Genomic DNA, 27493 nt, shown 5'->3' on the forward strand with positions numbered 1-27493 from the left:
AAGGGATAGGTTAATTAGTGTGAAACACAGGGTTTAAGATTTCTGTACAGGGGGGTCTAAAGAAGTAAGATGGAGGAATTGGGGCGTGTCCTGTTCTTCTTCTTCTTCTTCTTGGCCTCCATCTCCTGTGGTGATGTTGGCACTTTGGGATTGGTTATTACTAAAAGTGCACTGGTCAATAAGGGTAAAAGGTATTGGGGAAAATTGATAAATATTGTATACATAATTTTGAGTATAAAGATAAGTGACCGCCCCGGGGGCTCTCAGTGTGCTCATGGCTGGCTTGCTGCGCAGACCTCTGTCAGGCCAAGGGAAAATCTTTTAGATAAAGAACTAATAAACACCGAGACCAAGAAAAGACCTGAAGCCTCTTCTCGTCCTTTGAAGCGCGGGCTGTCCAAGGCCACCCTGGGCCTTTCCAGGTCACTTAAACAGCCAAGAAACTGACAAGTGGCGTTCGCTGCGTGGGCTACTCCCCACCAACCTTTCGGGGGGGGATCAGCCCTGAAGAGCTGAAGAGCCAAGAGGGCAGCTCCGGCCTAGGACGAGTTCCCAGGAGAGCACTGATAACTCCTGAGGAGAGAAGCCTGAAGAAAGAAGAAAAAAAAAAAAACGGCCAGGAGAGTCTGCAAAAAACAGCAGTCACTGAGAATTACATCTCTCAGCTTCTGCCGAAGAAAGTTCGTAGCAGAGCAGCCCGGACCAGAACCAGAAAGATGCCTCTGGATCCATCTCTCGTGACCTGCTGGACGGAGATCGGGAGCCTTCGGACCGCTCTGATGACAGATTCGGTGAGAAGGTCAAAAATAAGAACATGGGGGGCACACTCTCCCAGGAACAGCGGGAAATTTTGTCTGCCTTACAAGGCGTGGCTGAATCATACACGGAAGGAATCCCAAAGAAGGAAGTAAAACAACTTTTATTGTGGGTGAGGCTCAATTATCCACTTGCAGAAACATGCCTGCTATTCGAAGTGGGGTTTTGGCAGGAAATTAACAGACATTTATATCTCTTAGCAACGAAAAAAGATGAGACAGCGTTAAAGCTGCTCTCGCCAGCAAGAATAATGCTAGAAGGCATTTCGGTGCAGTCGAAAAGACTGGAAAAGCAACAAAAAGTTGCGGCACCCTCAGAAGGAGGGGGGGCGCAAAGCTCTGAGAAAAAATTAGCTCTGGCCTCAAGCAGCCAGGGGGAAAGGGCTCTGGAGGAGAGAGAGCAGGAAATAGTATCAAAGCCTGTCGACGGAAGGGAACCAGGACATCAGTTTGATCATCACAGGCTCAATTTTATTGATCAGTACGGCGGGTTAAATACAGTTAATAATGAGCTTCATACATATTACAAAAGTTGAGCTCAGGATTGGTCAGCTTACATATCAGCACCTACGCCTACTTCTACATTCCTATGGTTCTACTTTTGATACTTTCTACATATTCTTAGGATATATTCAGGACTAATCTCAACTCCCTATCCTCATGTTGCAGCAAGGTCACTGCTGACTCTTCCTTTCAGCTTGCTGACTGCTGACTTTTCTCCTTCAGCTTAACCAGTGGCATTATATCAGTGTGGCCTTTCTCAGCTAACCAATTATTAATAATGCTCTCCACATTTCCCCCGTTTTCTTCTTGTGCAAGGAGATTAGTTTGCCATGTTTTTGCTATTGTACGGCTGACCATGTTTTGGATACAGTTAAAGATACAAGGCAAAATAAGCAAAAACAGTAAAATTACACCCAGCAGTCCTATAGCATAGATCACAAGGTTCCTCAGCCACGGTCCGAGTCCCAAGCCTTTAAGCCATTCGTCAATTCCTAAACCGTCTTCTTCCTTAAGTTTATGAAGTCCCTGTTGCAGTTCTTTTATCTTAGTGTGAATGGACACCGAATGATCAGACAGATTCATGCAACACATTCCCTCAAACTCTTCGCATCCATGCCCTTGTGCTAAGAGCAAAAAATCTACAGCAGCTCTATTTTGCAAAACAGCATGGTTAACACTTTGCACATCTGCAGTTAGCATGTCTAGAATTTGTGATGTCTTGTTCAGCTCATCCCTTGCCCAGCATCCTAATTGTTTTGCTAAATTCATGGCTTTATTGGCAGATCCTCCTGGTAAGATAGTTGAAACCACCACCTGTTTGAATGTGCCCCAAAATCGTGGATCTCCTATCTTGCTGCAGTCTAAGTCATGTATGCTACGTTTTCTCCTGTTTGAATTTTGACTCAGCTGCATTAGCAAGGACACATTAGGATGAAACAGTGACAATTTTCCCAAAAAACAGGGTCCACCCTGTGGTTTAGCTGGTATACCATTCCATGCCCTGTCTCCACAAATCAAAAATATTCCTGTGGGTAATTTCATTGGTGCTGTGATATTTGTGCCGTTACATTGACTGTAATGCTGTGGAGAGAATTCACTCACATTCAGGGATGAATCTAGGGTGGCCCATGTTTCTTTAGGTTGGTTTAAATTCTGAGCACCCGAAAGTTTGAAGCTAAACCATCCACAAGCTGTAGTGCTAGATATGCTGGCATTTGTACTTCCAAAAAGATCCAATTCCTCAGGAGGAGAATGCAAAGAGGTGTTAAGTGATTGGATTAGTAAGCATTGACGATAGCCATCACTCTGACCTGCAGTATACCCTTGTTGCACCGGGAATGTGATGTTTGACATGTTAGACATACATAAGGTTTGATTGTTTATCAAACTGCAAAATTCTCCCGGAGACCACACCGGAAGTCCCACCAGGCATGTTCGAAATGGGTTAGTGACTCCTCCAAGACTAAGACAAAGTGATGATTGGTTAGTTTGATTAGCAAGCGTTACCCATAAATTTTCCCTTGGTTGACTAAAGTGTGTTACTCCTACTGCTTCACTTGCTACAGCATTGAGCAGTATAACAAAAACAAACCTCATTTTTCTTTCTGCTTGCTTTGCTCCTCCTTTTCTTCCTTCTGCTTACGTTGTTTTTTCTTTCTTCGCTGTCTTTTCCCTGGTTTGCTAGATTGTCTATTGTAAGGCTGAGTCAATTTTTCAATATACTGATCTAATTCTAAATCAGCATCCTTGCTCACAAGTATAGCACGAGGTAAGTTTGAAGGCAAATCAGCTTTGCAGCGAGCTGCTATGATACGTGAGGCTCTAGTAATTTCAAATATTCTAAGGTTTTCCTGTAACTTCCACCTAAGATATGCTATAACCACTTGTTCTGCACTCTCAAAGAGCTGTAATCCTGTCCGTCCTGGCAGGCCAGTACTTTGTTCAAGAGCTCTAACCCAGATATGATTTCGAATCCACTTTCCAAAACAAGATGTACACCATAAATATCCCAATGACTTCTGTGAATACCAATAAACCTGATTACAATCTGCACAATGCAAAGCTACCCATGCATAGCATTTATCTTTATCCTTTTTGCAAACATAACAAGGAAGCGAATGTAAGTAAGGACCAGTATAAAATTGTGTATCTTCAACCCAAAGCAACCAATTCAATGGTGGTGATCGCAAAGCCTCTTCAGCCTTTTTACTATATGAGGCTAACAGCTCAAGGTCTTTCTTTAACACAAGGTGTATCTTATTTCGTAATCGTAGTTCTTGTTCGTTATCCTCCTCAACAACTATATCCTCCTGAGGGTCACACAACAGTAAAATTGTTCTAATCATAGAAAATTAATTAGCAATCACTGATACCCCTATTCAAATGAGTTCCCTTTTTTGCCTTCTTTTTCTTATCAGTCTTCAATCTTGCTGCTCCTAATTTCACTGGTCCTGCCACTTTCAAACTTAATTTTTTCAACTTATCAATGCAGCAATCTAATGCTCTATCAGGATCCCCTTGGAAGGGTCCTACAACTGAATGCTGTGTTAAAGGCACTAATTTCCTACACCTTATAGAAACTATACGTGATTTACTTTGAACCTTAATTCTATTTACAATACATTGTATTTCCTATCGATAATAAGCAAGAACCTTCTGTTCAGGAGACTCATAAAGATTTAAAGCTATATATGCGTTTTGCCCCGTTTGTCTCCTTAATTCATCTTGCCAGCTTTTTCCCCACGTATGCTCGTGTTCACAAGTATGACACCACAAATCCCTTAATAATGATTGTTCTATCCAAAAAGTTCTTTCACAACCCCCACAACGTAGAGCTATCCAGGCAGCACAATGTGGATTGTGACAGTCAAGGCAATGTAGTTTCGCTGGATCTGTTAAGTGAAAAGTTGATAATGAGTCAATGAAACCAATCAACTCCTGGACCGTCCGGTAGTGACGTGTCAGTGCTCTGTCCACCGCTTCCGAGTACCCCTTCAATTGTAACAGTAGTGGTTGTAGGACTAGAAGCAGTTTCTTCCCCAGTCGCTCCTTGTCCTCCTCCGTAAGGCGATCCACCAGAGGCTGCATCAAAAACAGGTTTAGTCCACTTAGCAGGCACCCACAAAGGCCCTGTAGGTGAGGAAACACAAAGATACCCCTGACCCCAATATAATACTTTTGCAGGTTTTTCCCATAATCCTGTGCTTGGGTTCTTATACTTAACCCAGACCTCTGTTTCCTTAGTATTTTCCTGACCTGACCTTGGATGATGTTTCATTGCAGGAGGGGTATCATCTTCCCCAAAAATGCATAAATGATTAATCACATACAAAACCTTAGCCAAACATGCTTGTGGATCTGTCAAATCTTGATGTTTTTCAACATACTGCTTAAGGGTACCGTTTGCTCTTTCCCGTAAAGCTTTCCTTAACTGTATCAGTAACTCATACAATCGTTTATTATTCACTTCCTTAATTGCTGCTTCCTCTATTCGTTTGACTACTCCTGCAACATACATAGAGTCTGTGACCACATTTAAAGGCTCCTGTAAGTTGGACACCGCCCATACTACTGCTAACAATTCCAAAGTTTGTAAGCTATCTGCAGGGTCTGCTGTGAGGAGTTGATGCTTCCATTGTCCTTTTTCTTGCCAGGTAACAGCAGCACGCCTTGATTTCTTTCCTGCATCTGTAAAAACTGTAATAGCTCCTCCTATGGGGTTTTCTTCTCTTAAAGGTTGAGTAATCCAGTTCCATTCTGTCATCCATTGCAAAACTCTAGGCACTAATTTACTAGTCTCTACTTTAGCAGGTGACATCAATAATGCTTCTTGTAAATTCTTTGAATTTATCAAGTACCAGTCCAAGGTTTCTTTTTTCCATAGGTAATCTAATAGTAGCAGGTTCTCTACCATCCACTTCAAGAATTCTGAGACGCCCCTTTTTGATTAATGCAGCCAATTGTTCAATTTTTGAAGATATTGTTTTCTTATGCTGTAGTGGTGGTGATAACCATTCCAGCACCCGTATCTCCCCCGTTTTCTTTTGCAACTGAGAGAGAGCACCAAGCAAGTGGCAAGGGCTATTCCAGATAGTAAGATCAATGGGGTGGTCGAGTTGTCGACGAGACACATACCCTTGCTGTACACAGTTACTAATTTGCTGCAAGGCAAGATGATGCTCCTTTGTCAGGTGTACAGGAGTAGTAGGGTCCACACCTTTTAACAAAGGCCGTAGGGCTTCTAATAAGTGATTTGGTATTCCCACAATAGGCTTCAGCCACTGTAAGTCTCCCAGCAACTTCTGTGCATCATGTAGAGTTTTAATGTCCAATTGTAATTCCAATTTTTGTGGTATCACTATTTGATCCGTCAAAGTCCATCCCAAATATTTCCAGGGCTTTGTAGTCTGAATTTTCTCTGCAGCAATAACAAGTGAATATGCAGCAAGAGTATTTTTAATGGTGTTAATCTGTAAAGAGGAGAATGGCTGTTGCTGTGCAAACAAAATATCGTCCATGTAATGATATATTATAGTTGCTGGCCATTTGCGACGTAGTGGCTGTAATGCTGCATCAACATAAAGCTGACATAAAGTGGGAGAGTTGCGCATGCCCTGCGGAAGAGATGTCCATTCAAATCTTTTATCTGGTTCCCCACGATTTATTGCTGGTAAAGTAAAAGCAAATCTCTTCATGTACTCAGGATGCAGGCCAATAGTGAAAAAACAATCCTTTAGGTCGAAAATTAAAAGTGGCCAGTGTTCTGGAATCATAGCTGGATTTGGAAGACCAGGCTGTAAGGCCCCCATTGGTTCCACTTGGTCATTTACAGCCCTCAAATCATGTATCAAACGATATTTCCCTGATTTCTTTTTGATTACAAAAATAGGTGTATTCCAAGGGCTTGTGGACAGTCGCAGGTGTCCCTTTGTATATTGTTCCTGTACCAATTCATGGGCATGCATAAGACTCTCCCCTTTTAATGGCCATTGCTTAACCATCACCGGTGTATCCGTTTTCCAGGTGAGTAGAATGGGGAAAGTCCAAGCAATGGCAATTACCCCAAAGGGTGCTGATTAGTTAACACCACTCCCAATTGTGTTAAAATGTCCCTTCCAATTAAGCAGGAAACTGTAGGAGGCAGTTGAACAATTGAAAACACAGCAGATATTTGTTGATTCTCAATGCACACAGACAAAGACGGCGACCTGCTTGCCAATGTAAATCCTCCCACTCCTGTGAGCATGTTTGATGAGGGAAATAGAGGCCAATGTTGTGGCCAGGCTTCTGGAGAAATGATGCTAGTATCTGCTCCTGTATCCAATAATCCATAAAGGGTTATGCTTTGATGCCCATAGATAATTTCAACCTTTTGTTTTGGTCTATTTTGTAAATCCACAGTTAAAAGTGTAACACCAGTAGAGCCAAAACCTTTTTCATCCCGTGCTTGCCCAGTAAATGATTGTATTCCTGATGTCATTTGTGACAGTGGTACCAATTGTGCAATGCGTTGTCCTTTTGTAATTTTAATCGGAGGATAAAGGGTGTAAGCCATAATTTGTATTTCCCCTGTAAAGTCCGCATCGATAACACCAGGCAAAACAAATAATCCCAACATAGTTATAGAGGAACGTCCCAGCAATAATGCTCCACATGTTTGTCCATTTAGTATAAGAGGACCCTTTATTCCAGTGGGTATCCTCTCAGGCCGGTTCGTCATTAGTGTGACGTCTACTGCTGCTGATAAGTCCAAGCCGAAGCTCCGTGTTGTTGCGGGTTGCAGACAGGAGGTAGCAGCGATGTCACGGCAGCAGCTGGTGTCTCCGATGTCACGGTAGTAACTTGTGTCTGTCCCTCATTGCCGCATCGGTAACACTTGATGAATGGTCTCGAGCCTCTTTATGTGACTGCCAGTGAGCCACTTCGGAGAGGAGCAAGAGCAGCTAACACCTGATTTTGAGTAGACTATGCTTTTGCAACCCTAATCCTAATTCCTTTAAGGCTTCTGCTATAAATGCCTGTGAAGCTGTTGGCATTAATGCCATTCGCTCTAATGCTTCCTCAATAGTCTAATTTGCCCCTAAAGTAGCTAACACTCTTTGGGTTGCTGGATTGCTATTTTGCAAAGCACGCCTGCTTCAACAGCGCCCTGCAACACCAGCCCGATCTATAGCTGTAGCTGTTCTATCGATAAAATTTCCAAATGATTCTTCCCTTCCTTGCTTAATACCCATATAAGCCGGTAACCCTCCTGGCTCTTCAACCATATCTATTGCAGCACGCACTAACCACATAAACTCTGTAAGTTTATCAGCTCCCAATATCATCTGTGCCTCTGTACGTAAAAATGCCTCTAAGCCCATCAGCTCCTTTACTGTTACTCCATGTAATGGGTCATGTGCATTAAACAATAACTTCTGATGCTGAGTAAATATCAACCAAACTATTCCTCTTAAATCATTAGGACATAAAACCTGAGTATCAAAAAGATAATCTAACATTTGCTTAACAGGTTCACTTTTTACTCCAAACTGACTAACCGTAGAACGTAGCTGAGTTAACAGCTTCCAATCCAAGGGAGTATATTCTGCTATATTATGTGTAAGGTTCCCCTGTGCATCATACTGTGGTGTGTATGTAACTGGACATGCAAGACTAGAAGCTATTTCCACTGCCTCACCATCCCCCATTTGCATCACTTCTTTCGCCAAAGCAGCCCAAGCTTCCCTCCTCTGTTTAGCCATCTCCCCCCATGGATCACGGTGTGCCCCTGGGATGGGATCTGGCCCTTTAAGGGTGCTATGCTGATGGCGCTTCGGTGCAGACACCGAGGTTTCGCGTGGGGGGGCAGTGAAGCAGAGGCTGGCTCATGCGGGGGAAGCAGGGGCCCCCCCTCCCCCGCTGGAGCTGACAGTGAAACCGGAGCCGGCTCAAGCGGAGCCAGCCTGCGGGGGGCAATCCGCCCCCCCGCTGTAGCCGGCTCGGGCGGGGGAGGTGACCCCCCCACCGAGGCTGTAACCTGAGCCGGCTCACTGAGGGGAAGCGGCGGAGGCAAGGCTGGCGGCGGAGGCGAAGCTGGCTTGCTCCCACCCCCCACCATCCGACCCGCCTGAAGCTGGTGGCGGAGGCAAAGCTGGCCTGCTCCTACCTCCACCATCCGACTCGCCCTCCCCCTCTGACAGAAAAGGTGCAGACGGTTCCACTGCGCCTATAGAGAAATCCTCCACACCACTTTGCTGGGGACTCTTAGGCATAAGTACTTTAGTTACAGAGGGTGCCAGGGGATCATCTTCACGACCATACTCTATATTCCTCTTATGAGCTTCTGTTGCCCTTTCTGCTGCCTTTCTCTCAGAGACCTGCTGAAGTAACGTGTTATACACCAGCCGCCATAACTTCCCGAATTTCTTTGCTGACTTATCATCATCTAGTACTGTATCCCACAATATTTCCCCAAACTTTCTCCACTCTGATAACTCATGAACTGTATGAGGATTAGAAAAGATACCCTTAGCATGGCCATAGGCTAATAACCCTGGTAACTCCTTTTTTAAATCTATCCCTTTTATCCCACGCCGCTCTAAATAGGCGGTAAATAAATCATATGCCGCTTGCCTATCCATACCTATTAATCAGCGCGCGCTGTTGCAGCTCTCCAGGCTCCGGCGGACACGTATTGGCTTAAGTCACAGTTGTGAACCTTAAGGGTGCTTCAAATTCCGGCACCGTCCCGGCTGCTGGGACCCAAACCCAACTTCCGGACCGTGGCGTAATCCCTTTTTCTTTTAATCCGAGAAAAAGGGCAGAGATTCGGTTATGCCCGCATTCTCCACCATTTGTCGACGGAAGGGAACCAGGACATCATTTTGATCATCACAGGCTCGATTTTATTGATCAGTACGGCGGGTTAAATACAGTTAATAATGAGCTTCATACATATTGCAAAAGTTGAGCTCAGGATTGGTCAGCTTGCATATCAGCACCTACGCCTACTTCTGCATTCCTATGGTTCTACTTTTGATACTTTCTACATATTCTTAGGATGTATTCAGGACTAATCTCAACTCCCTATCCTCATGTTGCAGCAAGGTCGCTGCTGACTCTTCCTTTTATCTTGCTGACTGCTGACTTTTCTCCTTCAGTTTAACCAGTGGCATTATATCAGTGTGGCCTTTCTCAGCTAACCAATTATTAATAATGCTCTCCACATATGAAGATTAAGGACAAGATGGGATCTGTGTTTGTGACACACCCATATGTTAGTTCTGCTTGCTACAATCACAACCACTTTATAGATGTTTGTGTTCAAGAAGGAAAGATGCATTGGGTAGGGAAAAATTTAAACTATAATGGACGAGCTCCTCATCCCCATGGTAACCAGATTTGCCCCCAGTATGAAAAGTTCTTTTGTTTTGAAAGAGATGATAATTGAAATGATCCAAGTATAAGCATGGGAAACCAGGCACTAAGAGAAAAATTGAAAGAGAAAATAAAAGAAGAGAAAGAAACAAAGGAGAATAGAGGAAAGAACAAGAGAAAAGAGTCAAAAGAATTGGCTGAATTGTATAAATAACTTAAACAGCACTACAAAGACTGGAACCTGCTAGCCTCGAATAAGAATCTGTTTGTGAGGTTGATGCAAGAGATTGCTACAGAATTGGGATTATCCAAATGTTGGATTTGTGGAGGTCTAAAAATAGCTGAAAAGATGGCCGTGGAAAAGTGAGAGCTCAGCTCCAGAACAATTTTTAAAATGGAACCATAGCCAAATTTCTAGAACACTGAAGAGACTTGAAAGATAGATTCTAAGCTATCAAGTAATTGAAATCATTTGTATAACTCAAGAAGGAAGAAAATGTAATAAAGTAGTGGGGCATACTCCTTGTAAATCCACATTGGTGGTCAATATGGATAATTGTTCAAAAGTTTGGTGACCTGAAACCCCTGTTGATTATTAGAGACCAATAAAAAATAAACGGTGAATGGGATGAACAGATTGATTTATGCTGGTACAGAAGTCCTGGAGCTAACCCCTACCAATCTATCAATGGCTCAGGATTGGTCATGGGGATATAGGACCCTAATTTGCCTGTTGAATCGAGTGATAGGGCCCCAAGTAGTAGTGGAAGTGGTGTCAAATCACACCACCGGTGCCTTAAAAATGTTGGCCAGGCAATATACACAAATGCGGGCATTTGTGTACCAAAACAGGATTGCCCTAGACTATCTGTTAGCAGAAGAAGGAAGAGTTTGTGGGAGATTTAACAAATTTTACTGCTGTATAGAAATTGAAGATTATGGAGAAGCTATCACCGAACCTGTGAGGAAATTAAAAGGGTGGCTCATGTGCCAGTACAAAAGTGGAATTCAATCTAGAAAGCAGATTGGTGAGATAACCTCTTTGGAGGTGTTTGGTAGAAAAAGTTAGAGCTCATGTTGTTTAGTTCAATTTTGAGACTTTTGTTTCTGCCTTGTATGATTCCATGTTTTATTAGGCTAATTCGCTCGTGATTCAGGAGATGCAGATTACAATAATATCTCTAGATTCAGAATCAGTAGAAAGAGGAAAACCAAAATCTGTGATGGTACTAACAGCTGAATCAACCCGTGTTAAATAATAAGGACCTAAACAGATTGAAATAGCCCAGGAAATGCTAACTAAATTTGAAAAAAGTGTGGAAAATTAGAGGCAGCAACAGAAATGCTGGAGAAATTTGAAGCTGAAAAGAGACAACAAGAAAATCAAAATTCTGAGGAATATAAAGGATATCAGGGCATAGATTTTTAATAAAGCACAGATCATAATGATCAAGAAGAGAAATGGGGGATTTGTGGTAAATAGGTATGATTCATGCTGATAAAAATTGAAACAGGTATCAATATTAATACAGTAATTAATATTTGTGGATAATAAAACAGTTAAAAATTGTAATGCCAAAGAAGAAAGGGAGAAGAGGGGCTCCACCTCCCCTCCCTGCAGATGTTCAGGAACAGGAGGAAAGCAAGAGATAACAGTTGCTAAAAATTAACACAGAAGGGACACTCTGGTTGGGTCCCAGAAAAATGTTAATTATAAGGGATTTATTGCCTTGATATGTAGATGTAGTGATATGTTAGTCTTGGCTTACATTGTCCTGGCTTGGTGGCGCATGTGTAACCCAAAGGTGAATTAAAAGACACACAGTGTTGGAAAAGAAATGAAATTTAGCAAAATATTTAATTATAGTGAGTTGTGTGTGAACTGGTTTGTTAAAAAGTAGTTTTGTAGCCGTTGAAAAGTGTGTTGAGTTTTGTGTGTAACCTAGGAGGTAGTCTTAGGGATTTAATAAATAATTAAACTAGTGCAGGAAAGTAAGAATGCTAACCTGTCTGGTGGCAGCATACAATGCTCTTAGAATAAGATAAGCAGAGGATTAATGATCTTGTTTGTGAACCAAGGAATGTATCACAAGGGGTCTGTGACCAGGCAAGGGGAACGGGGAACTGTTCCTTGGAGACTTTGTTGTGAATTGCATGTATAAGAGGGAAGCACCCATACGTGAATTTGGGGGGCTCGGATTTTGGGACGTGAGTCCCCCAGTTCCCTGGGCCCTTAATAAAGCACCCACAAAACTTATCCGAGTTTTGTGTCATTTATCAATCGGGCAACAACAGGAAGACTACGAAATCTTCATCAGACGACCTCCAAAAGACTTTTGCGACCACCAAACTGAGTGGTGGCGCATGCGCGGTAAAGGTGGTGATGAGGGTGGAGATAGAAATATGACAAACCAAAAATGAGAGGAGATGGTATTAACACATGGCATGTAAGGGTGTAATTTTCACTTGGCAAGCTCATATGTGAGGTGGCACGGGTCCAAGAGCCCTTCACTCTGTACCCCACATTTTTTTTTGCTTATGCGCTATTATTTGAACCAAATTATCCCTTATTTATATATTTCCTCAGCTATTCAATTAAAATTGCTGCTATATCAAATATTGTTTGGCTTTTTTTTATGATGGGAATATTGGGCAAACATAACACAGACAGCCAAAAAAGCTCCTTGTGGGCAGAGCTGGCAGCATCGGACCCCCAAATTGTGTCCAGTGCTGCCTTGTGTAGCCCAAAATCGCCAGTAGAGGCACTGGATGTTTGTGCACTGGGATGCTTTAGAACCATGGCTGAAATTTAGGAACCCCGGCCCTAATTACAATGTCTCCTTAACGGTCTGCAGCACCCAGAGCAGAACTGGGGCATTGGCCCAATCAGCTCCAATTTTGCCCCATTTTGCCCTCCCAAGGCACTGCTTCCAGCCTGGGCTGCCCCTGTGCTCCAGCTGAAGCTGTAGGGCCCTCAGAGCTGCGGCTCTGCTCTCCTTCTCCTCCTCCCCCTGTGGCTTCTGTGTAGGGACCAGCAGTGGCCCAGGAAGAGCAGGAACTCCAAACGTGCTCTGGAGCCCCCTGAGGAGCCCTGGCAGAGTCAGCACCGAGTACCAGCTTTCCTCAACGTGCCAGGGTAATTCAACATTTTCAGAGTGGCTGTGCCAGGGCTGAAGGAAGAAAACGGAGTGAAAGGCTGAGGGTTGGCAGGAATTGCAGTGTAAAGCCACTAGAGGGGCTGCTGTGGACCCAAGACCTGCCTGGGGTCAGGTGCTGCCTTCCTTCCATTCAGGATCAGGGAGAGCAGTTGCAGGTGTTGCACAGGGCGTGTGCCTGGCCCTGGGACACTGCTACGCTGCCAGTGGGCGCTGTGATCCAACCTGCTGCCTTGGCAGCTTCTGCTCGCTGCCGGTGGTGGTGCCGGGAGCGATTGGTGCCCGTGAGTTTGCAAAAGGAGCGATTTCCCTTCCTCCCTCCCGTCCGAGGCCGCCATGGCCCCTGAGGGGATGGAGCTGGACCGGGGCGCCCCCTGCTGGCCGGAAGTGCTCCCTGCAGCGCCCCCTGATGGCCGCAGTTAGAACTGCCACAAAAACCAACAGCGCTGAGCGGGAGGGAAAGTTCTGGGTTTGTGTTGTTTGTTCTGTTCTGGTTTATAAATTTCCCAATAAAGACCTGTTATTCCTTTTCCTACACTTTGCCTGGAAGCCCCACCATTTTTGAAATTAGAAAACATTTTTGACATGGGTCTTCATTCTATTCCAGGAACATTCCCACTTTCTTGGCACATATTGCTTATAAACGAGATGTCAGCTCCTGAGCTGCAGTGTGGATGGGACAGACACCTATAGGGAAGACAGGATCAGGGACTTGGCCACGTCATGCTCTGCCCTTTAAGCCACTTGGGCCACCAAGGGCCCTCTCCCCAGATGGCACTTCTGCTCACACAGCCACTCAGGAGCTGGCTTTGGCAGAGTGTCACACTGTCCCCAGTGTGCCATGGCTGACAGACTGATGGACAGACGGGGCCCTGTCTCACCAAAAGCAAGGCCTGACCCACCCCTGCCACACACAGGTGTTCCAAAATGTCTCCAGACATCACACTTTTCCTGTCTCTGACACCCCACCATGTGCCATGGTCTGATCCCAACTGCTCTGGCAAAGGGGCAGGCTCCAGAACCCTCACAGGGCCTTCATGGCATCATTGTGGGATGATCACGGGAGAGAAGGGGTTTGGGAGGGGAGAAGAGGAGGGGAGAAGAGAAGAGAATCCCAAGCCTTCTGAAGGCTACTTTGGCCATCAGAGCGAGGAAGATCCAAGGCCATGCCAGGTTACTCTGGGGTGTGAAACATGCTGGGAGGAGTGTTCAGGGTTTCTTACTTGTTGGGGGCTCTCCTGGGAAATTGTTCTTTTTGTGACTCTTTGGACTCTGAAACTTGTTGCTGTTGCTGGTGGTTTCATTCTCTCTTGTTGCTGTTTCAGGAAATTGTTCTTCTCTCAGTCCTTTGGGATCTTTCTCCCTTCACAACGAGGTTGAGGAGCAATTTTTTAGTGGCAGCACACACAAGAGTGGGTGCCCATGGGTGGGCACCCCCAGTGCCCCCCAGTGTCACAGCACATTCCCGTAGATGTCACCGGGTTCCTGTGGTCGCCCCTGGGGTCCCCGCAGCTCCGTGTAGGTCACGTGGGGATCCTGGAGGGTGGTGGCATGGGGGGACACTGCGAGACACATGGGCTGTGGGATCTGGATGGGGTGACACTCGTGGGTGAGGTGTCCCTCTGTGTGTGTCCCCACCGTACTCACCCCCTGCTCTCTTGGTGACCATGATGTAGGTGTACAGCACCTCCCCCTCCTCTGGGGGAGCCGGGGCATCCGGGGGGACCCTGAAGGAGCAAAGGGGATGTGGGGGAAGAAATGGGAGGTCGTGGCAGTTGGGGTAAAAGGGGAGAGGGTGGGTTGAGCCCCCATTCACCTTTCCTGCTGCTTCCTGGCAGTTGCAGAGGAAAGAGGGGAGGGGTGACTGTGGGATCTGAGGGCTATGACCCCTCTCAGGAATCCTGAACAGCTAAGGGGCCCTCAATTTCCCACAGGACCCCCAAGCATCCCTGAGGTCCCCCAGAATTCATGAACATCCCCAGTGCCCCTGACCAACTCAGCCTCAAGAACCCAAAGCCCGGCAGAGACAGAGACACCCAAACACCCCCAAGGGAACCCCCAACATCCCTGCAGGACCCTCCAGCACCTCCCCAAACCCTAAAGGACCCCCAGACAAGGTCACAATTCTGGGGCTGTGGGTGCTAATTGCTCCCCAACTCTACAGCTCCCTGGGACCCCTGTCTCCCCATTGTCATCCACCCATATGGTGCCACTGGTGCCAGGTCACAATGACACCCACAAGCAGGTGCAGGAACAAAAGGGCCCAACCGACCCCTGCAGCCACTGCAAGAAACAGAGGGGGACACGGTGTCAGGGTTACCCATCATTCCAGGGGTCCTGCACTCCCTAGTGACCCTGTGTGTCGCCACCTGTGTCCCTGTGTCCCCATGTTTTCACTGTCAGTGCCAGCTCAGGGCTGAGTGCCCAGAACACACGGTGCCCGTCCTGTCCCAGCTGGTTGGTGGCCACGCACTGGTAGGTGCCCAAATGTCCCACATTGATGGCTCTGAGCTCCAGGAGGGGACCCCAGCCAACCTCCTGCCCATTGTGCAGTCAGGTGAAGGTGACAGGGGCTGAACCCACCTGCACCTAGCAGCGCAGGGTCATGGGGTCACCTGCACGCACCTGGTGTGACAGGGGACTGGGGGTGATGGTGGCAATGACCACGGGCACTGTGGGGACACAGACAGGGCTGAGGGCACAGGGAGGGCCTGGCAGCCGGTGTGGGAGGGTACGGACAGGGGGGGATGGGTGTGATGGGGGATGTCGGGGATGAGGTCACACCATGGAGGGGTGAGAGGACACAGGGCAGATGTGGGGGGACACAAGCAAGGTGTCCAGGGGCCATGGAGGTGCCCAGGCAGGAGACCCAAGGGGTCTCTTGGTGCTCCCTGTACCCATCCTAGCACTCATTGCGCACCGTGACGCAGAGCCGGGCACTGCTCTTCCACATGGCCTCCCCTTGGAGAGCGCCTGGCAGCTGTAATTCCCCCAGTGGGAGACCCCCACAGCGGGCGAAGACCCGTGCAGGCCCCCCACCACTTGCCCGTCCTGGTAGAACACGTGCAGGAGGGGGGCTCAGGGCCGCAGGGGGCTGGGGGTGCTGAGGCAGCTGAGAGTGAGGGGGGAACCTACGGTGAGATCAGGGGGACCTTCCAGCTCTTGCACCATGAAGAGCTCAGGGAAGGAGAGGGGAGGGAGATTTGTGACCCCAAGTTCCCTGGAAGGGGCTGGAGGTGTCAGGATGGCAGCTCTGGGATGCTCACCATGCACTGTCACTGTCACCAGCGCAGACTCCTTCCACACCCAGTATTCCACCTGGCCTTTGCAGCTGTAGTGGCCACTGTGGTTCAGCTGCAGAGGGGACAGGGACAGCTCGGTGCTAATGGAGAACACCTCCAGATCTGTCTCCTTTTGGTAGAAGGACACCAAGGTGACCGTGTTGTTCCACCAGCCCTGGCAGCACAGTGTCACTGCGTCCCCGTCCAGTAGCGCCTGCCCCAGTGCCTGCAGTACCAGCCAGTCTCGGAGACAGAGAGGACTCATCACATCACATCACATGACAGGGATCTGGAGGGTCCTGGTGAAATTGAGACCCCCACTGGGTTGCACTCAGTGCACCAGAGGTCATCAATTCCATCAACAGGATCCTCTCACTCTGGGATGCTCTGGGATGTCCCCAGAGCAGGGGACAGGCTCTGGCCACACAGGAGGTGACCTATGGAGCAAAGACCACCAGGGGCCCTCAGGGATCTCATGGGTCCCAGGCTGGGGACACCTAAACATCCCTCACCATTTCAGACTCTCAGGGGGGGACTGCGCCTGGTGCCAGGTCTGACACACTGGTATGTGTCTTTCTTGGCGACAGTGATGTTTTCCTGTCTGTCCTGCACCCAGCGCTCCCTGTCCTTGTACCAGGTGGTAGCACTGGCAGTCCCCGAGCCCTGGCAGGTCAGTGTCACCCTGTCCCACAGCACCGCCGGCCTCCACGGGGACTCCACCAGGAGCTGGGTGGTCTGGGCACCTGTGGGTGACAGGGGACACCAGACTACCAGGGCCAGTGCAGGGCTGAGGACAGCAGAGTCGAGTCATGGCATCCCCTGAGGACTCACCAGCGAGGCTGAGGGTCTGGGCTAAAAGGGAGAAGGGACAGGGCTGGATGGGGGATGGCACTGAGGGACAGCAGCACAGGGAATATGGGGTGTTGGGGCTGTCCCCAAAAGGTCTCCATGGGGGCATTGGTGTGGCACAGATGTCTCAAGGGCAGGGACACAGTGGCCAATCCATGCTCAGGAATGGGGACCCTGTGCTGACACTGGTCAACATCAGCAGCCCCAAAGCCACATCCCCATGGCCCTGCACCCATGGTCCCATTCCATTGGCACCTGTCCCCATGGCCCATCAGCGTGGTGCTTGTCCTCTTGTCCCTGTCCCTGCATCACTGTGTCCCTGTCCCCACAGCTGCCCCCGCCCCAAGGTTCCTTCTTCAACATCCTTGTCCCAACATCTCTATCCCCTGTCCCCACATCCCAGTTCCCCTATTCCTGAGCCCTGTTCCTGTCCCCAAAAGCCACCCCAGGACTCTGGTCACACTGGGCTCATTGCCCTGCTGACCCTGGGGACCTCAGGGGACCCCACAGCTCCCCTGTGCCCTGTCCTCTCCCCATGCCCGGGGTGTCAGGCCCATGCCCAGGGGACTCACCCCACAGGAGCAGCGCCACCTTCCCGGCCATCCCGGTGTCCCCAGCCATGTGCACTGGCTGTCACTCATTGCTGTGGCCACCGCTCCCCTGGCTGGTGACTCTTCGGATGAAGGGGAAGGAAGCGAGGTCATGTCCATCCCCACATGTAGGTAGCCCTTGGTGGGGGCAGGGTGGCCACAAGCTGGGCACAGGCCAGGGACATTCTGGGATAGTCTGGGGACATGGTTGGCGATGGTGTTGCCAGGAGTGGGGGGCTCAGGGGATGTGGGGAACCAAGGGTGGGTGTCCAGGGGAATTGGGGTCTCCATGCCTAGGGGGATTCAGGGATGGGAGTGCTGTGGAAACAGGGTCCCCAAGGATTTGGTGTCATGGCATGTGGGTGCTGGAGTTGGGGGTGCAGGGGGAAAAAGGGGACCCTTGGGAATAGGGGTTCTGGGGAAAGAAGCAGCCCATGGGATGGGATCAAGGCAATGGTGGTGCTGGGCAATGGCAGTTCTGGGATAGAAGTCCCCAGGGAGGAGAGACCAAGGCAATGGGGGTCCCATGGTTGGGTTTCCAGGGGAATGGGGGTGCCAGGCATGCGCAGTGGCTGGGTGGGCACAGGGGTCACAGCTCCTTCCCAGGGTACTTCAGAAATCGGGGTGACCCAGGGCCCAGCGCTGCCTCCCTGGGGTGCTCATTTCCTGGGGAAGTATCACATGGGGGTCCTGGGTTGCTATGCCTCTGTGTCCACCCCTGCCCTTGACTTTTTCCTCTCTTTATTTCTCTTATTTCCCTATTTTCCTCACTTTTGTGCCATGTACCCCCATCCCCAGTTCCTGACGCAGCAATCCTGGGAAACACCTGAGCAAAGAACAGGTTGGGGGCACCCAGGAGAGAGGGAAGATGGGGAGTGGGGGATGCAGGAAAGGGTGGGCAGGCTGTGGGGGATGGGGGTGTTGGGCTGTGTCCCCTCAACACTTTCACTTTCTTTTTCCTAGACAAGAAGGAAGAGGCCATTTGTGCTCAGTTTCAGATGGGAAAGGGGCGGGGTTCTGTCCTGGGGGACACATCAAGGGGGGTCCTGTCCTAAGAGAATCCTGTCCCAGGGGGTGACGTATCCTGGCATGGGGGGTCCTGTCCCAGAGGGTGGCAGTTCCAGAAATGTCCCTGCACGTTCCTGGCCGGGTGCCTGTCCCAGGGGTGGCACATCCTGGGGACCCCTGTCAATGCAAGGGTGGGGCCCAGCCATGGCCCAGCCCCACCGCACAGGGATGGCCATTGCCCAGCCCTGCTCTGCCCAGCCCCAGGTGACAGTCAGGACCTGAGGGTCCCCCCTGTCCCCTAGGCTTTTATTCTGGCAGATTTAGAGCTGCTGCAGAGGTGAGAATTCTGTGGGTGGAAAAAGGCCTGCCTGTGGTTTCCTCAGCCCTGCAAGAAGCACAAGACCCAAAGACAGGCCAAGCAGTGGCTCTGAGAGGGCCTTTGATGGTTTTCAGAGCAGGGCTGGCTGGAAACTCTCCCTGCAGGGGCAGCTGAGAGGGAACCAGTCCAGAAATGCAACAATTGATCACTTTGTCCCTTTGCCCAAGGGACTGAGAAAAACCACAAAACTACTGCAAGGACAACACAATCTGCTCAACAACCTGACCTGGACCCTCCTTCTTGAACAAAACCTGCAGCCCTTTGGAACCTCATGGAAAGAATGTATGTGTTCTGGATGTGTACACCAGAAGAGAGGGGAAAGTGTGAAAATATTGAGCAGGGGCGGCACACGAGGGGCTGGGGAACAGGGGTGTCACAGCAGGAGCAGGGAGTGTCCATGCAGGGGAATTCAGGGCAGGCTGGAGTGGATTTACCAGGGAATCAGACCCTGGGGCACACACAGGCATTTCCACAGATTCCTGTGCACTGTCCCAAGGATAGACAGAGCTTCTCCCCTTCTTCAATGGGAAGTCAATCGGGTTTCAAGGTGGAAATGAGAAACACAGGGAGAGTTCCTAAATATGGGTCAAGAAAAGGTTTCCTATGGGCTGGGTTGCTGCCCAGCAGGCAGGGAATAATCCCATGGAGCTGTTGGACACTCAGGGAGATAAAGCTGCTGTGGGATGCAGCAAGAGAACCAAAACTTCTCATTTCATTGTGATTTGTTTGTGTTTTTATTGTGAGGGATTTGTTGGGAAAGCAATGGATTCTATAAACCAGACCATTATATACCTTGTCAGATTGATTTTTGATGAGTTTGTTCTTTCTTGGGAAAATAATGCTTTTCCTTTTATTCTATAGATGTATAATTTTGTCTCAAGCAATTTGGCATCAGGTGTTGCCTGGGATGGAAGAGCAAATGGGGGGACCTGACCCAGGGGTGTGTGGAGCAGGGACACAGAAACTCCCAGGACAGCCCTGCGGTGCCCCAGGGTGGGGGCTGTGCTGGGCCTTGAGTCACCCCAAAATCTGAGGCACTCCAGGAAGGAGCTTTGACCCCTGTGCCCACCCAGCCACTGCCTATCCCTGGCACCCCCATTCCCCTGGGAACCCAACATTGTCCACCAAGAGGGCAGGGGGTGAGTACGGGGAGGACACACGCAGGGGGACATGTCACCCATGAGTTTTACCCCACCCAGATCCCACTGCCTGTGTGTCTCGCAGTGTCCCCCCGTGCCACCACCCTTCAGGATCCCCACGTGACCTACGGGAGCTGCGGGGACCCCAGGGGCAACTGCAGGAACTCGGTGACATCTACGGGAATGTGCTGTGACACTGGGGGGAACTGGGGGGTACTGGGGGTACCCACCCATCGGCACCCACTCGTGTGTGTGCTGCCACTAAAAACTGCCCCTCTCCATCCCCATGGGGGCACAAAGATCCCAAAGGGCTGAGAGAAGAACAATCTCCTGAAACAGCAATGAGAGAGAATAAAATCAACAGAAACAGGAACAAGGTTCAGAGTCCAAATGGTCAAAAAAGGAACAATTTCCAGGGAAAGCCACAAAAGGAATAAACCCCAAACGCTGTCCCCAGCATGTTTCCTCCACCAGAGGAACCTGGCAGGGCCCTGGACTTTCTCTGCTCTGATGGCCACAGTGGCCTTCAGGTGGCTCTGGACTCTCTTGTCCCCTGTTCCAAACCCCTCCTCTGCCCTGTACCCAAGACGATGATCTCACAAAGGCCCTGTGAGGGTTCCAGAGCGTCGCTCTTTACCAAGGCAGTTGGGATTAGGGCATGGCACATGGTGGGGTGTCAGAGACAGGAAATGTTTGATGTCTGGAGACATTTTGGAACACCTGTGTGTGGCAGGGGTGGGTCAGGCCTTGCTTGTGGTGAGAGACAGGGCCCCATCTGTCCATCAGTCTGTCAGCCATGGCACACTGGGGACAGTGTGACGTTCTACCAAAGCCAGCTCCTGTGTGACCACAGGAGCAGAAGTGCCATCTGAGGAGAGGGCCCTTGGTGTCCCAACTGGCTTAAAAGGAAGAGCATGAGATGGTCAAGTCCTTGACCATGTCTCCTCTTGAGGTCTCTGTCCCATCAACTCTGGAACCCAGAAGTTGGCAACTCTTTAATTGACATTTAAATTAGAAATGTCAGCCAAGGAAAGTGGTAACATTCCTGGAATGGAAAGTAGACCCATCTCTTATATTTTTAAATTTGGAAAATTATGTGGCTTCCAGGCAAAAGTGTAGGAAAAGGAATATCAGCTCTTTACTAAGAAATTTATAAACCAGAACAGAACAAACAACAGAAACCCAGAACTTTCCCTTCTACTCAGCGCTGTTGGTTTTTGTGGCAGTTCTAACCGCGGCCAGCAGGGGGCGCTGCAGGGAGCACTTCCGGCCAGCAGGGGGCGCCCTGGTCCAGCTCCATCCCCTCAAGGTCCATGGCAGCCTCGGACAGGAGGGAGGAGGGGAAATTGCTCCTTTTGCAAACTCACAGGCACCAATTGCTCCTGGCACCACCACCGGCAGCGGGCAGAAGCCGCCAAGGCAGCAGGTTGGATCCCAGGTCCCACCGGCAGCGTAGCAGTGTCCTGGACTCAGGCACACGCCCTGTGCAACGCCCGTGAGGGCTGTCCATGAATTCAAATGGAAGGAAGGCAGCACCTGACCCCAGGCAGGTCTTGGGTCCACAGCAGCCCCTCTGGTGGCTTTACACCACAATTCCTGCCAACCCTCAGCCTTTCACTCCAGTGAGGAGGGCAGGAATGGAGCAGCTTTGGGGATACCTGGAATCCACACAGGGTCACTCCCCAGAGCTCCACAATGGCCTCAGGCAGAACCTCTGATGGATATTTACTCACATGTCTTTCTAATTTTGTGGCCAAAGTCAGAATCCAAGAATTCATTCCATGAGGTTCCAGAAGGCTGCAGGTTTTGATCCTGGAGAGTCCAGGTGACAGTGAGCAGATTGCTGTGGGATTTGCAGTAGTTTTGTGGTTCTCTCTGTCCCTTACAAAGAGGAGCAAATGATCAATTGCTACATTTCCGAACTGGTTCCCTCTCAGCTGCCCCTGAAGGTGGGGTTTCCAGCCAGCCCTGTTCTGAAAAGCACCAAAGGCTCTCGCAGAGCAACTGCTTGGGCTCCCTTTGGGGTTTGTGCTTCTTGCAGGGCTGAGCAAACTACAGGCCGGCCTTCTTCCCCCACAGAATTCTCACCTCTGCAGCAGCTCTACAGAGCCAGAGCCCCTCGGAATTTGTCTAGGGTGACCCTCAGGCCTCCAGCACCTTGTGGGGGCTGTGCTGGGCCTGTAGTCACCCAAAAATCTGAGGCATCCAGGGAAGGAGCTGAGATCCACAGGCCCATCCAGCCACTGCCCATCCCTGGAACCTCCAATTCCCTGGAAATCAAATCATGGGACTCCCATTCCTTATGTCCCATTTTGCCTGGGACCTCGATCCTAATACTGACCTTCCCCAGGATCTCCATGGCCCAGCACCCCTCATTCCCAAGGAACCCTCTCCTGTTCCATACCCTGAAACCCTCATTCCTGCAGGACCATGATTCTCCCAGGACCCCCATTCCCGTGGGACCCCCCCATTCCCCCAGCATCCCCATCCCATGACCCAAAACCTCTGGAGCCAACGTTCCCCTGGGATTCCCATCCCTGAGACCCCCCAGCCCTGGGCACTCCCATTCACATAGGCCCCCCATCCCCAATGATTCCCCCTCTTCGGGACCCCCGTTCCCACAGACCCCATCCCTGGGTCCCCAAACCCACCAATCCCTCTGCTCCTGGGAACCCCATGTCCCACCTTGTCCCTACCCACCCTTGTCCCCAGGTTGTTCCCACCCATCCCACAGCCTGTCCCCATGGCCACATCCCCATGATCCTGTGCTTGAGGCCACCCTGCCCGCACCAAGGGCCACCAACAAGTGAGGACAAGATCTGACCTCGCTTCCTTCCCCTTTGGCCAAAGAGCCACCACCCAGGGGACAGCCACGCCCAGCAGCGAGTGACAGCCTGTCCACATGGCTCGGGACACTGGGATGGCCAGGAAGGTGGCGCTGCTCCTGTGGAGTGAGTGCCCTGGGCACGGGCCTGACCCCCTGGGGATGGGGAGGGGGCACGGGGGGGTTGTGGAGTCCCCTGAGGTCCCACGTGCCAGCAGAGAGAGAGCATGAGGTGACTGGAGCCATGGGGTGGCTGTGGAGACAGGAGAAGGGGGACTGGAATGTGGAGACAAAAATGTCGGGGCAAGGATTTAGGGAGGCATCAGGGGGCTAGTAGGGTGACCTTTGCCAGCATGGGGTGGCCATGGCGTCCCCAGTTCAGGGGTGTCCACAGTGTGACCCAGTGTTCAGCCTGAGCAAGGGATGGCTGCAGTGTCTCTTTCCCTAAGGGGTCCATGTCACACAAGGGCACTTTGGGAACATCCCTGACACCCCATGCCCCTGTGCCTCTGCCCCTGTCTGCACTGAGCCCTGTCCCTTCTCTCTTCCAGCCCAGACCCTCGGCCTTGCTGGTGAGTCCTCGGGGGATGCCATGACCCCACCCCGCTGTCCTCAGCCCTGCACTGGCCCTGGCAGTCTGGTGTCCCCTGTCACCCACAGGTGCCCAGACCACCCAGCTCGTTGTGGAGCCCCCCTGAAGGCCGGCAGTGCTGTGGGACCTGGTGACACTGACCTGCCAGGGCTCGGTGATTGCCAGTGCTACCACCTGGTACAAGGATGGGCGGCGCCGACGGCAGCAGGGACAGGATCACCTCATTGTCACCGAGAGAGGAACCTACACGTGTGAAAGACCTGGCACCAAGTTCAGCCCCTCTGTGAGTGTCTTAAAGGGTAAGGTTGTTTGGCTGTCCCCCGCCTGGCACCCACGGGGACCTTGAGGGCTCCTGGTGGTGGGCTCCACTCCATGGGTCACCTCCTGGTGTGACCACAGCCCATCCCCTGCTCTGGGGACATCCCAGAGCATCCCAGCGTGGGGGAACCCCATGTTGGAATTGGGCACCCCTGGTGCACTGGGTGTGACCAGGGGTCCTGGTGCCATCGGGTGTGACAGGACCTCTCTGTCCCCCAGACTGGCTGGTGCTGCAGGTGCCGGCGGGGGCACTGCTGGAGGGGGACACAGTGACACTGCGATGCCGGGGGCTGGCAGGACAGCACAGTTGCCTCAGTGTCCTTCTACCATGATGGGAAGAAACTGGAGGGGGTCCGTGATGAGCCTGAGCTGTCCCTGTCCCCTCTGCAGCTGAGCGACAACAGCCGCTACTGATGTGAGGGCTGGGTGGGGTCCTGGCAGTCATGGTCAGCAGCAGTGACAGTGACAGTGCACGGTGAGCATCCCCACTGCTGGAACTCTAATCTCCTGACACCCCCAAAACCACTTCCCCGCAGACTCAGAGCCACAGTCCTCACCTCACCTCACCTTCCCTGAGCTCTTCCCTGTGCCGATGCTGGAGGGTCCCCCCGAGCCCACCAATGGGTCCCCCCTGACTCTCAGCTGCCTCAGCACCCCCAGGCCCCCGCAGCCCCGAGCCCCCCTCCTGCACGTGTTCTACCGGGACGCGCAGGTGGTGGGGGGTCCACAGGGTCCCTGCAGCTGCTGGTGCCCACTGTGTGGGTCTCCCACTAGGGGAATTACAGCTGCCAGGTGCGCTCCGAGGAGGGGTGTGCAGAAAAGCAGTGCCCGGCTCCGTGTCACGGTGCACAGTGAGTGCAGGGATGGGCATGGGGACCCCCAGAGACCCCTCAGATCCCCTTCCTGGGGACCTCTGTTACCCCCAGACACTTTCTTAGGTTCCTCCACCTCTGCCCTGAGTCCCCACACCCCTCTGTGGTGTGACCCCATCCCCAACTTTATCCATCACACCCATCCCCCCTTCTTCCTATTCCCACACACCGGCTGCCAGCCCCTCCCTGTGCCCTCAGCCCTGTCTGTGTCCCCACAGTGCCCGTGGCCAATGCCACCATCACCCCCAGTCTCCTGTCACACCAGGTGTGTGCAGGTGACAACGTGACCCTGCACTGCTCAGTGCAGGTGGGCTCAGCCCCTATCACCTTCACCTGGCTGCACAATGGGCAGGAGGTCGCCCAGGGTCCCGTCCTGGAGCTCAGGGCCATCGATGTGGGACATTCGGGCACCTCTTAGTGCGTGGCCACCAACCAGCTGGGACAGGACGGGCACCACGTGTTCCGGGCACTCAGCCCAGAGGTGGCACTGGAGATGACACCTGGCTCACCCTGGGTCACAGGTGGGGTCACATGGTGTTGCCAGGTGGTTCAGGACCCCTAGGGTTCAGGGTGACCCTGACACCGTGTCCCCTCTGTCCCCAGCAGTGGCTGTGAATGTCAGCAGGACCCTCCTTTTCCTGCTCCTGCTCCTGGCTGTCATCAGGGGCTGTCACTGGTGGCACCGCTGGGGTGGGTGACAGGGGGGCGTGACGGGGGTCCTGGAGTAAGGGGGAGGCACCAGAGTGAGGGCAGAGATCAGGGATCCATTATGAATCAGGGCTGCTGTGGGGATTTGGGTGTCCCATTGGTGGTTGGAGCTGCTGAGGTCCCAGGAAGGTTCAGGGGCCCCGGGGTTCCCACAGTCACCCCCTCCCTTTTTCCTTGAAGCTGCTCGGAAGCCACAGGACAGGTGAGTGGGTGTCTTGGGCTGGGACTCCCCTTTTTCCCTCCCCAGACACCACCCAGACCCCCCCCTCCCCCCCAGGACTCCCCCGGAGGAGGGGACTGTGCTCAACACCCACATCATGGGCACCGAGTGGGCAGAGGGTAAGTGCAGGGGGGGACAGGGACACGTCATCCACAAGTGTCACCCCCATCCAGGTCCCCATAACCAGTGTCACTTTCAGGACCCCCACGGGTGTCTCTCACCCCTGCCCCACCTCAGGATCCACAAGTGACCAATGCGGAGCTGTTGGGACCCCAGGAGGGACAGCGGGACCCCTGTGACTACGATGACGTGCTGTGACACTGGGGGCACTGGGGGGCACTGGGGGCATTGATTCCCTTCAGGGGTCCCTTCTTCTTCTTCACAGCTCCCCATGGGGCTCCTCATTCCCCCTGCCAGTGCTGGGGAAGTGCACACATATTGGAAAAAGGCTCCCAATATTACCAGTTAGATTGTGCCTGGGCCAGTCTGACCCTCGCTGCCGGGCCAAAGGCAGCAACTGCGGTGTATCACCCCAGAGATACCTTGGCTTGCTGGTGGTTGCAGCTGGGCACTGAACAAGTCCAGGCTTGTTAGGAACCCCGTTTACCTCAGGAGGAATAGCTTCAGGTGATGGTGAAGAGAAAAAGGAGAGGATTCTGCTGGAGGGTTTAATGTCCAGAGGTTTACTCCATCGTTACAGAGGTCCAAACGTGAGCAACTGCTCCAACAGAACACAGCCGCACGGTCTGATCACCTTTTTAAGCTCAGGGACAGGGGGAGGGGAGGTACAGGTGAGCCACCAACCAGGTGAGAGGGGCAGGGTCTCAGGGAAAGATGACACCCAGAAAGGCCAATGACCTCTGGGCATAGGGGCATCCTTTGAACTTGACTAACCACACGACGCCTTGCTGGAATGTTAGGCCTGATTGACAGGACTCACTCAGCATGGGGGCAAGGGGGAAGGGAGAGAGGCAAGGCACACCTGGGGGAATGACCTGGAAGGCCAAAATGGGACATTTACAGCACACCACAACACACACACATTTTTCTCTCTTATTGTACCCAAAATAATGGTTTTTGATTAAACTGTGTGAGAAACAGGACTCACTCTTTAAAATTTGTAAATGTTTAATAATGGATAAAAATGACAGCAAACAGCATGCTGGGTGGTTGGCAACTGCCAGAGGCACACAGTTAATTACAACAATTCTCCTTATGTACCTTTTCATTTGTATTTGGTAAATACATAATCAGGAGGGTTATATATATTCAAACATTCTTTCCAATTTACATATTCTGGGAATTTTTTGCTGGATTTTACCCTTGATTCATTTTCATAAAATACATGCCATACTTCAGATTAAATTTATATATTTTATGTCCTCACAAGGCCCCCCTGTTCTGTGGTTTGACAGTTCTTGATAACTGAACGGTCAGTGGTAAATTCGTCTTCGCATTCTCTCTTTTGATGTTTATTTACTTGCTACATTTCAATGTGTTTCTATCATACAGATAAGATACTCCAGCACTACATTATATGAACATTTCACAATGTGCTATTTCACGTAATTATCTGAGTTATTCTCATAATTGTCACTTAGTTACACAAATAAAGGCATTAGCTACTTCTGCAATAATTAATGTTGTAATATACAACACATTGTTTCTATCTTGATATTTTATGAGTGTCTAAACTATAATATATTTATCATGCTATAAATATACATTCTACACAGGGATTAGGTTAAAAAGGCTGACAAACTGTGGTCTATCAAAAGCAGTTAAAAAGTGATTACAAACTGTATCATATCAAAATAATTTGCAATAACCAATATAGTAGTGAAAGCCAATGACTACACTGTCATTCACAACAGGGGGAAG

The 27493-nt window shown here is 50.7% G+C and overlaps 1 long non-coding RNA gene across 1 annotated transcript in view; it reads right to left on the reverse strand.

The window, feature by feature from the left end:
• Positions 1–4333: 4333 nt before the first annotated feature.
• Positions 4334–27493, reverse strand: part of LOC134434567 (uncharacterized) — a 73356-nt gene continuing 50196 nt past the window's right edge. The window contains exon 3 of the long non-coding RNA XR_010031884.1: positions 4334–4400. This is a non-coding gene — a long non-coding RNA (uncharacterized LOC134434567). The remainder of the gene's footprint in view (positions 4401–27493) is intronic.

This window comes from Melospiza melodia, unplaced genomic scaffold (genome assembly GCF_035770615.1).
Source record: "Melospiza melodia melodia isolate bMelMel2 unplaced genomic scaffold, bMelMel2.pri scaffold_44, whole genome shotgun sequence".
NCBI classification, from domain to species: Eukaryota; Metazoa; Chordata; class Aves; order Passeriformes; family Passerellidae; genus Melospiza; species Melospiza melodia.